The sequence below is a fragment of the Crinia signifera genome, chromosome 7 (assembly GCF_055691185.1).
Source record: "Crinia signifera chromosome 7, ASM5569118v1, whole genome shotgun sequence".
Lineage (NCBI taxonomy): Eukaryota > Metazoa > Chordata > Amphibia > Anura > Myobatrachidae > Crinia > Crinia signifera.
This window is the reverse complement of record NC_139223.1, coordinates 58,268,070-58,282,447: the sequence shown is the minus strand read 5'-3', so window position 1 is coordinate 58,282,447 and position 14,378 is coordinate 58,268,070.

The window sequence follows — 14,378 nt, the reverse complement described above, 5'->3', positions numbered from 1 at the left end:
GTTTCCAGCGGGGTGCGGGACCGTCCCAAAAAAACTGGTTAGTCCCGTGAAAATCGGAGTTGGGAGGTATGTTGCATCTTCCTTTAGCAAATAAGCTGTGCAGATTGACAGTCATGTACTGTATAAAAATAAGATGGTTGAAGACTTCCTTTGCGCTACTGTGATATGGGATTCGCCCTTTCGGAATCTGGAGATATAACCCTTTATCCCCCAACAAAGCAACTATATGAAAAATGTATTCCGAATTAAGGCGCTTCCCTAATGGGCACTATGAGAAATTGAATCACTGTATAATACTCTCCTTTTATGGTGTTCCAGTAGTTGATATTCCGTCACTCCGTTCCGCTTCTCTCCACGTTTTTACTCGAGACTCGTCCCGGAATCTCTAGTGAGTTGATGTACGCCCATGTGATGCAATTTAAATAATTACAACGATTCAACAAAAACGTGCTTTACACATTGGATCTTGCAAGGCTTTTATTTTCCATATAAACATCGAGGACCGAGGCGTGGCTTGGCTGCCGGGGGAGACGGACGTGCTCTGGAGAGGCTCCTGCACGGCGTCCAGCAAAAGCACTCCCCGAGCACCACCACCGCTCGCCAGGCCACCCGCAGACCGACTGACCGCCGCCACAAGCAGTCGGGACCGGGAGGTAACATCCCGCGGAGCCGGGGGACGCTTCACGCGTCCCTGCAGGTTGCGGCCTGTGCCTCCCCACACAGCCGGGGACTCGAGTACACCAGAGGCCCGCCGCGGCTCTCCAGGGCGACGAGGAGAGTACCACGTCTCGTCCGTGCCTGCCGCGGGAGCGCTGACCCAGCTCACCCCTCACACACCGCTTACCCTTCCTGAGGACACAAGCTCACAGCCCCGTTCCACGCTGCCAGATTTACAGGGGGTTCCCTGCGCAGATCAACGCTGGGCGGCCATCTTACTGCAGGCAGGGCTTGAGGGAGCCTGGTCACTGGCTGGACCGTGCCTGGCTGACACTCGCCCCGCATACATCTGAGCACCACAACTCCAGGGGTCTTGAGGTGGTGAGTTGAGGGGGAGAAGGGGGGAAGACCCTTTCATATTGCAATATAAGCAAACTACAAATTAAACCTGGTGCCTAACACCTCAGTACACGCTAATCTAGCAAGGTACTTCTGAAGTGAGTCTATCTGCCTTAGAGCGCCATCTACTGGATAGAGTGGAGAAGGAAATCCTACAACTGGAAAAAAAAAAAAAATATATATCACACTCTTATCTCTTATAAACCATCTTCAATAATGGAAAAATTTGTTGCCAAGCCGCCACGAATCCCTCGTGGCTCGCAGACCAGCAGGGGCAAAGGTCGAGATGCAATAACAGTCGAAAATCCTCAATCACCGGCCGGCAACTATAATTCCAGATCACCTAGCCAGGCATCACCCACAAATACAACAGAGCCCACCAGAGCCTTACCAACACACGAAATTACCGAAATTCTATCCTCCCTATTGGACCAAAAGTTGGCCCCTTTAAAGGACTCATTAGACTCCGCTCTCACCCAATTAAATCAACAAGCACAACGCCTATCTGAAGCAGAACAAAGAATTTCAGACCTAGAAGACGACCTAACAGTAGCCAAAAATGTCATCTCAGAACAAGAAAGGACGATGACGTCCATACAGGACAAATTGGAAGATTTGGAGAACAGAAACAGGAGAAGTAATGTCCGTCTTATAGGACTACCGGAGTCGGTTAAACATTATGACCTCATGCACCTGGTGTCCCAGTGGCTTCCGAGAGAACTGGGCTGTGTTGCTGCTTCCGGCTCGCTGATAGTTGAGCGTGTCCATCGCATTGGTCCAGATAAACAAACCACCACCAACAGACCCAGACCGGTCATCATGAAGCTTCTAAATTATGCAGACAAAGTACGGCTAATGGAGGCATATAGAAAACACAATACACTGGAGTACCAGGGTGCCAAGATACTACTTTTTCAAGACTTCTCTTACATGGTTGCCGCACGGAGAAGAGAATTCTCCCCAATTTGCAAGCGTCTGTTTGAAATGGAGGTCAAATTCGCACTAATCTACCCAGCGAAATTGAGAGTGCTATATTCCGGAAAAACATACTTCTTTGAATCCCCGCAGACAGCAAAGAACTTTGTGGACTCTATGACTCCTACGCACTCATCCGGAATGGATGATGCGGACTGATCTTCCATAAGGATACGGGTAATATTGCCTCTATTTAGAACAAAATTCAAGTTATGGACATTGGTTTATGGTTTAGGTTTATGTTATGCTCTAAGTTTATCTGAACATTTAAACGGTACAGTTGTATATTCTAGATGGTTACCCACTTCAATAGCTGTTATAGGTCTAGAAGGAGAAATAGATAGAAGTTACCAAATGCCTTGCTATATAGAGGCGTGGGGTGTCCTACACCTCCTTTACACCCTACCCCATGCCCCCCCCTCCCATTCCCTTTTATTCACTCGAATTGTGTTAGATCTCTTTATTAGACTGGCTCCTGGGGTGTCTCCTTGGACAACGTGCTGGAACATATATACCTGGATCGTCCCTACGGGGCGATACTTCGGGAGCCAAACTCACTGGGTTCAGGAAATGATAAAAAGTTTATGGAATGTTATTATATACTTAATTGTTAACGACACACAAGGTTTACTACTGTCAAGGAATACCCGATGTCCTACATACTTCGTCAGGGAACACACATTTCCCAACTGTCCGCTTGCTGGGACGGACAGGGGAAGGCCCCAAGTTAAGCACATCTTGTTAAGCTGGCCTAGGCTAGGTATTGGATAAATGTCCTTAGCTACAACCAACCCTACCCAGGCGCAAACAATGATCAAGTTAGTGACCTGGAACGTAGAAGGTTTAAACACACCAATCAAAAGAAAAAAAATCTTGACACGTCTTAAGAGATTAAAACCAGACATAACACTACTCCAGGAGACTCATTGGAGGTCCTCCGATCCTAACACACTAAGGGACTCCTGGATTGGAGACTATCATGCAGCATCTTGTGCAACCAAACAAAAGGGAGTACTAACAATATTTAGCAAATTTTTATCCTACACTATAATTGACACTATGAAGGACCCCGAGGGCAGATATCTCTTTATAAAACTAACTATACAAGATACCGTATATACCATAGCTAACATATATGCCCCAAATGGCCATAATGCACCTTTCTTTTCCAGTACATACTCTAAATTACAAGACTGGGCGGAAGGTGAGATTATACTGGGAGGAGACTTTAACTGTGTCCAACTGACAGAGCTAGACAGAGACACTAATGCGAACACCCAGGGAATACCTACCCCTCCATCCCTATCGCTCTTAAAGGACACGTTGAAGCTCTCAGACCCCTGGAGGTGCCAACACCCTGACTCTCGCGAGTTCACGTTTTATTCACATCCCCACAGCTCCTCATCCAGACTAGACTTCTGGCTGATCACAGACACACTTATTCAGAAAGTAGAGAAGACCCGAATAGAACCCATACAGCTCTCTGATCACGCCCCAGTTTGGTTTACATTAAGATTAAATACACCTATCCCAAAATCATATAACTGGAGATTTCCAGCTTATTTAGAAAACTCCTCAGATTTCCGAACGCATCTGGAACACTCGTTCCGTACTTATGCGAAAGACAACAGCGAACATGCTGATGACATCAACCTATTCTGGGCAGCTTCAAAACCGGTAATACGTGGCCAAATCCTGGAATATGTCTCAAGGAAACGTAAAAACCTAAACACCCAACTAAAAGACTTAAGCCAACAACTAACCACCACATATAACACACTTCTTTCAAACAACTCACCAGGAAACCGACAATCCTATCTTGCCGCTAAACACCAATATGACCTAATATACACCGAAAAAGCTAAATTCTCTTACGACATACAAAGAAACAAATTCTTTAGACACAACAACAAGTCCGGTAGATTGTTAGCAAACCTAATTAGGTCCTACTCCTCCCCCTCCCAAGTCACCCAACTATGCAGCGGACCTAACACAGAAGCCACTGATACCCAAACCATCTCACAAGAATTTCTAAAATATTATCAGACACTATATGAGGCGCCTACTGATCATCCACTGGAGGGTCAACGATTCTTAGAATCTGTTAACTTACCTACCATAACGGAAGAAGAAAGGGAATTACTGATAAAGCCAACTGATGAATTAGAACTCCTGACCTTAATTAAATCTCTGAACAAAGGGAAGTCACCTGGCCCTGACGGGTTCGGAGCAGAGTTCTATCGAATTATAGCACCTATACTGGCCCCACATCTAGTGAAACTTTTTAACTCGATGCTCCAAGGAAACCCTGCCCCCACCAAATTTAACGAGGCCAGGATAGTTGTCTTCCCAAAGCCAGGAAAAGACCCAAAACGTGTACAGTCATACCGACCGATCTCATTATTAAACCAAGACTTAAAACTATTTACGAAATTATTGGCTAGTAGATTGCAACCCATACTACAACGTATACTTCACCCAGCTCAAAACGGGTTTGTTAAAAATAGGACATCGGTCCATAACATTCGCACTCTAATGGCAGCAATATACAGCTCAAAACAAGCAAAAGAGCATAAAACACTAATAGTCAGTTGTGATGCCGATAAGGCGTTTGACCGGGTTTCATGGAAACACATACAAAGAGTTCTACAAACACAACAGTTTGGCACAAACTTTATTAAGATCTTTAATATTTTATATGACAACCCGGAAGCCTTTTTAACAATTAACGGACTAAATACAAAAACGTTTAAATTATATAGAGGAACACGCCAAGGCTGCCCTCTATCCCCCCTACTCTTTAACTTAGCCCTTGACCCGCTGATTCGTGCTTTCATCCAGGATACAACCTGGCAGGGTGTCAAGATAGGTCCCCATGATATTAAGGTCTCCGCCTTTGCGGATGACCTATTACTATATTTTCACGAGCCGACAGTGGCTTTTCCATCCATGCTGACAATACTAAAAAATTTCAATTTAATATCAGGATTTTTAATCAACTTTGATAAAACGGAGGCATTGGCGGTGGGAACGGCAGCGAGGGATGGATGGAGAAACACGTTCCCATTTAAGTGGGCAGACAGATATATAAAATATTTAGGCATACGAATCTCAGCCGACACAACGGAATGGTACAAGTTAAACTTTTCCCACCATATAACCAAGATGTTAGAAGACTTCTCGAAATGGCAACACCTTCCCATATCCTTCTTAGGTAGATGTCATCTATACAAGATGGTAGCATTTCCCCGCATACTATACCCAATACAGATGCTCCCTTTTTTACTATCAAAAAAAGATATACACACCATAAATAAAGCCCTCTCAAAGTTCATATGGGCAAATAAACGCCCACGCATAGCAATGTTCAAACTTAAACAATTACCCTTACTTGGAGGTATAAACCTTCCCTGTCCTGAAGACTATTCTCTAGCAGCTAATTATAGATATGCTATAGATTGGATAGGAAATAGAGACAACTATGTAAATAAGAATCTTGAACAAGCCTTGCTACCCCAATATGATCTATTAAAGATATTACACTTTCCAAACTCAACCATGCTAAGAGAACTACGACTCAATCCACTTATATGGGCGCCACTCAAAGCATGGACCCAAATACGTAGACGCAATGGCCTTAAACCAGAAAATTCCTTATTCCAACCATTGATAGAAAATCCAGCTTTCCAGAATGGAGAAGCTAATGAGGTCATTTACAGTTGGCACCTCCAGGGTCTACATTCTATATTTCAATTTCTGAATGAGGAGGGCACGACGGTACTAACTCTGTCACAACTAAAAAGTAAACATCCTACTATAAATTTCCCTTTTTTCGCCTACTTCCAAATGCGCAGTTTTATTACACGTATACTAACCCGTCTCCAATCTATTGAGAAAGGCTTCCCTTTAGATATCATGCTACGACAACGTCCTAATTCATCTTATTCTACAGCCTTGATATATTCTTATATAAGACGAGAGATAGACCATACCAAATGTGGGACGGGGTTAGCAAGGTGGAAGGATTCATTCCCAAACATGACCTTAAAAAAGATTATTCAAATGACTAACACACTTAATAAACATCTAGTCTCTTCCTCATATGCTGAAATGAATATGAAAATACTCCACAGGGCATACTACACTCCCCGACTACGGTTTCTCACTGGGACCTCAGAAGACTCCCTATGCTTTAAATATGGATGCCCAGATGCGGACATAGTACATTGTCTATGGTCTTGCTCGGTGGTGCAAGCACTCTGGAAACTAGTTCAAGATTATATTAATACGAGCTTAAATATACCTTTTGTGGCCACTATAGAGTGGGCTTTTTGGAATCAAATAGAACCCCAAACTCCGCCCATGAGCAAAGAAACAACACAATTACTGGCCCGCATAGCATCCGCTACGAAGAAAACAATACTATCCCAGTGGATACAGAAGGAAAACATACCTATCTCCCTAATGATGCCCCGACTGACATTTTTGTATCAAATGGACTGGATAGAATGTTCATTAGACGCAGAGTCGCGCTCAACAAAATTTTTTGCTATATGGCTTCCATATATACTAACACTACCTTCTCTCACCAAAGAAAACATCCGCAAAGTAGTGAGATTAACAACCTGGTATAATATAGAAACACTTGCTAAAGGCACGCCACCTTTTTAGATATATAAAGACTGTTTATGGACGAAAGCTTTTGTACTATACATTATATGTTAAGTTTGTATTTTATGTACCAAGATACTGCTATTACTTGCTAAACTGTATGAACACAATAATAGACAAATTGGACTCGGAATGTTATACAATGTTATATCTTTATTGCAAACAATGTGTGTCAATGACATATTTTTCATATCTATTCCAATAAACACAAGTTTAAAAAAAAAAAAAAAAACATCGAGGACCATCACAGTCCTGAATTTTGCATGCTCGGTCTCTGACCTGTCTACAGATATGTGCGGACCCCAATGTTTTTGATTTGGTTCTAATTCATCACAGTGAGTTTCTTTTGGCAAAACCACCCTTATAGCCTATTTCAGCCTGGATCGCTAATCAGAGAATTTGCAGTGGACTGTGACCAGAAAGCCGCTGCCCATACAGAAAGAAAAACTGCTGCGTGCAAAATTGCAAGTGAATCGCAAACAGCGATGTATTCGCAGATGCATTCGCAAACACCAAACCTTTGAACAGTTTTTCCATCTGCACCAGTCATGGGCTTCCACTAATCTGCTCAAGAATCATGCTTGAAGTGGTCACCGCTGACGTCAGAGACTCACCCGAAAAACGCCTGGGCATGCATCCGTTTTCACAAACACACCTAGAAAACGACATGGGGGAAATTTAATAGGATGAGCAATTCAGAAAGTGAGAGATCTGGTATGAGTTTTTTTTAAAGCGGCAATCATTTACACTGCAAAACCAGTTTGATTTTTAAGTGTAAATGATTGCTGCTTTAAAAAACTCATACCAGATCTCTCACTTTCTGAATTGCTCATCCTATTAAATTTCACTCCACGTTTCTGCCCCTATATGCCAGCCTCCTGTCCATGAAACTACGACTAAGCTGCGACTTCCATGTGTACAGATATTTTTATGCTAATTGACTCTGCACATGTGCAATGCAAATGCTGCGCATGCATTGTCGTTCAATAATCACACGATTTACGAATTCTCAGATTAGCTGTCCACATTGAATTAGGCCATTGGTTCCGATTCTATTTTTGGTTTGGGTAAAAATCATAAGAAATCAATAATATTTCCTAAAGAAAAAAAATTCGATAAAATCTATAAAAACAGCTAAAAATCATGTCATTTTTAAATCTCAAACCTCCGGTAGAGCCGTACCGGGACTAGGTCGACAGTCATTAGGTCGACACTGTTGGGTCGACATTTGGGTCAAAAAACAGTTAAAAAAACCCATGTCAACCTTGTGACCTGTCGACCTAACCCATGTCGACCTAACGCATTTGTCAACCTAAACCCACGTCGACCTTGTCCCATGTCAACAGACACCTGTTGACATTCACCCATGTCGACCTAGAACCCTGTCGGCCTTGCTGCCTGTCAACCCAACGGTGTCGACCTAATGACTGTCGACCTAGTCCCGGTATGGTTGACAATACGATAAAACACCCCTTGGTTTGTAATGCTTTGTTTCGGGGATCCGGAATGGGTTTTGGTTTGGCACAGATACACGAAATTCTGGTGGATTCGGTTTTCTGGGTTACTAAAACCGCTCGTCTCTAATATGAACAATTATATAAAATGCTCTATTTATGAAAAAAAAATTCAGCATGAATCATTTATAGTAGACTATAATTAGAAAATCTGTCCTGCTGTCTAACTTTCAAGAAGCATAGACGATTACATATGTTTTTCTTGTCTAATGATGTTGCTTCATTCGCACATCTAGCTGAATTACAGGTTTGTTATTTGCCCAGGTAATATGTGCAGATTCGTCCTTTCATCCCCAGCAGTTTAAGTCTGTCTAGTTAACTGTCCTGTTTCCATGGATTTGCAATGCCATGAAAAGGAGACAATTCCTATATGATAAGGTAAGACGTTTACTCCCCCCAGTTTCATTAAGGGCAGTGAGATGGAACTTATTTAATTCAGCTCCAATTCACAATTCTGATGGCTTTTACATTTGTTTAACAATTGCACTTTACAGATATTAATTAGGAAGTATGTGAGGTATGATTACTGAGAATAAAAAATGAAGGTAAATGGAAATTTAAGTACAGTAACTAGCACTTATCAATGCTCTGTGAATACAAATGGGGCATTTATAAACATATTCTGCAAACCATTTGGTTAACAATAATTATGCTCATTATAAAACCATACAAATAAAACAACAATACAAATAAACCCCTTAACAGTCATTTGAAAGAGGGGAGAGACCCGCTGTTGTGACTCAGCAGCATTTACAGTATACAGATGTAGCTACGCTCATCATTGCTCCAAACGCGCCATAAGAATCGCATGTTAAGGCGTACTAAGGCGCAGGAGCTTTGCAAATGCTATCCATGCCAATACAAATGTCGTAGGAATTGTTAAACATCTCCTTGCTGCATTTGTGATTGCAGAACTATGGCCAGAGTCCCAGTGTTTGATCCACATCGCAATCAATGATGTTCATCTTCAATGACAAGCTGAGCAAGCCTCAGATTTCACTGATTTACCGTCACAGGGTGGCTTAAGAGGCCAAGAAAACTTTGTTTTGCGACACAACCCCTTTTCTGGCAATGCCAGCCAGCCTCATCCCTCCCCCAGAACACACATTAAATGCAGAGTGGTATAAGAAAGCAAATCAATTATCCGCAATGCTGACGATTTGCTGTTGGAATGGCTTGGCTACATAGAAAATGGTTAGCACATCGCGGCACAACAAAATGTTTGTAAACACTAAAATAAGCTAAGTAGTCCACCAATAATTATCTGTGGTGTGTGCTGTGAATACTTTAATTGCCCCCTTTAAGTATATTGTAGATGATATCTATCTTATGGTGTGTACACATAGTGAGATTACGTCTTTGATTTTGACTATGAAGTCAAAAACGCACCGGCATCAAAAGTACAGAAAGTCAAAATCAAATAGAATTCGCACATGAGTTAGCAGAAATAGAAAAAGCAAAAATCAAAGAGCAGAAATTGAATAGCAATCAAAATCGAATTGCAAATGAATATCACCGTGTGTACACACCATTAGATAGCAAAGCCCTATTATAAGGGAACTTGGCCTCATTCTGTACATGTGAGGCTGAAAATAACATTGATCCCCAATAATGATGATTTCAAAATCTACAATATTATTATTGGGCACAGAAAAATCTTCTTTGATCGGAATTATTTTTTATGAGCCAAATAACATTGTGTCTGCAGATCTGATCACCTATGTTTTTGGATTTATGAAAACAATAACCTTGTTTAGTCAGTCAGCAGAGGTGGACAGATTAAGCCATTTACAGATTCAATTGTGGATTATATGTTATACATTCTCCTATCAGCAAATGAGTTACAGTGGGAATTATCATTTCCTAATCCATTTACATTGTTTTGTGGAAAATAAGTTTTATTGCATCCTGTGAAGTGTAAATTTCACAGCCTATTATTATTACATAAAGAATTTTGTTGGCTTTGATCTTTCACTACATATTATTACAGTGGCATCGAGAAGTGTTATCTGTAACTGTCAGCTACTGTATGTATATATATATATATATATATATATATATATATATATATATGGACTAGGCTACAATTTGTAGATTCTGTTTGACAAGTCTATTAATAATGTGGTATTTGAATAAATAACTGTAAGGCTGCGACTACACGTTGCCTTTTGACAGGTCCCTTTTAAAGGGACCTGTATGGCAGGAAAGAGCCTGCACATGGCTGCGTCTACACATTGCGTTTTAGTAGGATGCAGTGGAACAGGAGCTGTTTAGCAGCTTACTCAAGAGGTATATACACAACCCTGCTGCATCCTGCTAAACAGGATGTGTGTAGACATAAGAAGCTGCATCCTGCTAAACAGGATCCTGTTCAACTGCATCCTGCTAAAAGGAAATTTGTAGATGCAGCCTTAACCTTAACAGTTATCCATGGTCTGCTCAGTGCTAACCACATGTATTTTATTGTAAAATGGATCGATTCATTTTATTTTAGATATTTACGGGGGTATTCAATGTTTGATTCCGACTGTAGGATCGTTCCTGACAGTCGGAATCAGGGACATTCCGATGTCAATTGGACCATCAGTATTCAATGTTCCGACTTTCGGAAGAGTTCTAACAGTCGGAATACATGTGAATTGTCGAAAGCCACGTGTATTTGGTCAAAAACAGCCATGGATTTGACCATCCAGTGGCCATTTTAAACCAAGCAGATTTGACTTTTTAGAAAATCTAATTTGACAGGCTTTAATGTGGTAGGAAATGGTCGCATTGAATAGATGTATGCTGATATTCTGAAATATCTGCACACATTGACTACCCCCCTTAAGGTCTGATAAAGAGATTTACACAAACCTGAGTGGTTCTCACCATTCTGCACATATGTCCAACCTTGCTTGATCTGGGAAGCGGATCCCTCTTCGGTATTCAGTAAAGATGTCACACATGCACTAGAATGTAAAGACTCATACACAGCACCACATTCCTTGCTGTTACTGTGCAGCACCATCTTGTCAAAGTTGTCACTGGAAAGACGGTGCAGATTAGGGTCCCACTACCTGAATCATGGTAAGTATATTTTAGGATGGAGGGATCAGGCCCCCGTCAGGCCCCTACAGCAAATTAGCAACCCGCCCACCTCTGGCCATAAGGCAAAAATGTAAGCAATACCAGTGAATGGAGTATACATTCGCTTTAAGACTGTTTGACAAACTTTTTAACACTTGTTATTTTATTCCAATTAATTTCAGATGGAATTATGAAGCAAAGCTGTGATCTCTGCCTCATCTCCAGTATCAAACAACATGTGTTACTTGCAGAATTAGACATAAACACCATTACCACAATTTTCCTGCTGGTCACTGACACTCCCATCCCCAAATCCTGGAAGAACGACAATCTGCTGTTTTAGTTCAGTAGCTAATTTGTTACATTAATTATACTGTATGTATTCACTTCTGAAAACAAGCTGTAGGATAGCAACACAAATATGACAGACTGTCTCTCTTGTTGATTAAATTCACTTTTTTTGCCTGCTTGCTAATTAACTTTCCAAACATAATCCTGACTTTGTATTGATTCTGACAGAGTGTGACATCACAACATGTTGCTTAGTGATATATGCAGCGGACTTGATTGATTTCCTGTTTACACATTGATTGGATGTTAATTAGTGAGATCTAGAAAATTCTTTCATTTGCATTTTAAGCCTGCTGGGGGCGTCATGTTTTTCTTCCTTGTGTCTCTAATCATTACTGTTTGCTGGGCAATTATTAATTGTATTCAAGGGCTTATTGTGCATTGGTTGGGGTAAGCCATTTTTAAAGAAACATAACTAAAATTTGTCTTAATTGGTTGAATATTTCAATGGAAAATGTGACCAGAAAGTAAGACCTGTTTAATTACTTTATTGCAATATATGCTGTTATTGTTATATTTATATAATCATTATCATCATCATCAATAATGTATGTTGCTTTTATATGCTATTTAAAGGAATTCATTCAGATTAGACTGCAAATACACTGCATTTATTTGACAACAAAGTTGTGTACCTCTCTGAATGCAGTAAGGCAGTGGTTCCCAAACTGTGGAGTGCCTCAGGACACTTGCAGGGGTGCCTTGGGTTGGTGGACCAGAATCAATTCATATTATTTATGGTCAATGTACCAGGCAAAACCAGTGCTTGTGGCTGCCAATCATAATATATATGGACAAACAGAAGCAAATCCTGTCCCTCACCAGATAACTGTGACATATAAACACAATGCACTTAATTTAATATATTTTTTCTGAATTTCTCGATAAGAAGCATTTGGCCTAGGGGTGCCTTGAAAATGTTTTGATGCTCTGGGGCGCCGTGATTCAAAAAAGTTTGTGAACCCCTGCAGTAAGGCATAAATGAGATCTATTATTATTAACCTTAATTATATTCTTAGGAATTTAATAATAAATGTTGGAAGAGGGCACGTGTGTGTGTAGAAGCAATCAATTCCAAGCCTCAAATCTGTTGATTGTGCATTGTGAAAGGTCCCCATAAACATCCTAGCATCTGATGTGTGACCTTTGACATGTACACAGATTAACATTTAACAAACTTATCTAACCCTGAAATAAAGACTCGGAGACTTGGGTTTGGCAGAAATTGTTAGCTGAATTTATTTAAAGCTCTTTAAGCGAATTAATTGTATTATAATTCATTAATTAATAGTGGCCAAGAAAGAATGGCTAACGATCTAAGCTCCACCCCACAACCGACATACGCAACCAAACATTCCCTAACCACAAGTGGTATGCGCTCAACCTTCTACATTGACTGTCCACACCATCCGGGTGGTGTCGCTGTCCCCGAGCGGGTGATCCAGCAAAGACCTATAGTCAATGAAAGGTGACTGTTAAAACACAGACAGATGGGTTCCCGACGGCCACCGGCTATTCTCCCTCGTGGGGATACAATCGGGATACCGACTGTCGGAACCCTATACCACACCCCTTTGCAGAATCATCACTTAATGAAGACTTAAATTAATTAATCTGCAGTTCTTTCCCGCCCTTCAGCCAACGCGCTTAATGAACCCCCCCCCACTATTAAACCAGAATTGGGCGGGAGGGTGGGAAATTCCACAGAGAAAGAGGAAGACTCCTCCTTTCCTGACCCTATTATCCCAGCTAACTCTGCCCTCCCCTGCTTCCTTATTGGATCCAAGTCACATGCTTCCTTAGGCACACACAGCCTTGGATGTTTAACCCACTCCATGCCTATGGCAGTCATTACATTATTCTTCTCTTCATTGTGACTTGTGATTGGTCCTCTTATTTACAATCCCTTGTTCTTAATCAGTAAGAGCGGACCATAGAGAAACAGCCTTATGTACATCTGGATTGGTCATAGTACATTATTCCAAAGTTCGTTCACACAGTTCAAGATTAAGCCTTCGGGGGGCCTGGGGAACTTTAGACAGGGGGGCCCTCTCCCATTTGTCATTACTGGCCGCAAACTGTACAGGAAAATATTACACTGTCAAAACACAGAGTAAAGGCAGTATGAACTTGGTCAATGGGTAACTGCAGGGGTCGGAATTAATATAAACATACATACACATAAAAAGTCTGTGTGTGTCCCTATATACATATATACACATATATATATATACTCTGTAGAAGCGCTGACATGCTCAGCACTGCCTCTGATTAAAAACCCTTCCATGACGAGGCCGCTGCTTTCCTTCAAGGCAAGAGAAGCATATGATGAGCTCAATCAGAGCTCAGCAAAAGCCTCTCAGCCTCTGACCTCTTGCGCAAAATCTTATGGGACTTAGTCAACTCCCAGTAATGCACTGCAGTGCAGTCCGTGTGCCTTGGCTCCCGAAACTCAGCACCATTAATCATTGTCAACATGGCAGATAGCTGAAGCTGCAGCACTTCCCCACTCCCATGCACAAAACCTTTAGCTGAAAAAAAAAATACATGACAACCACAGGGGCCCCTAGATAGAGGGGGGGCCCAGGGGTACTGAACCCCTGTCCCCCCCCCCTTTGGGTGCACAGCGTTAATAGGTCTGAAATTCGAGTAACTATAATACACCCAAGCCCACTGAGTTGCACATAGATCGGGCCAGATGCACCAAGCTTTAAAAAGTGATAAAGCAGAGAGTGATAAACA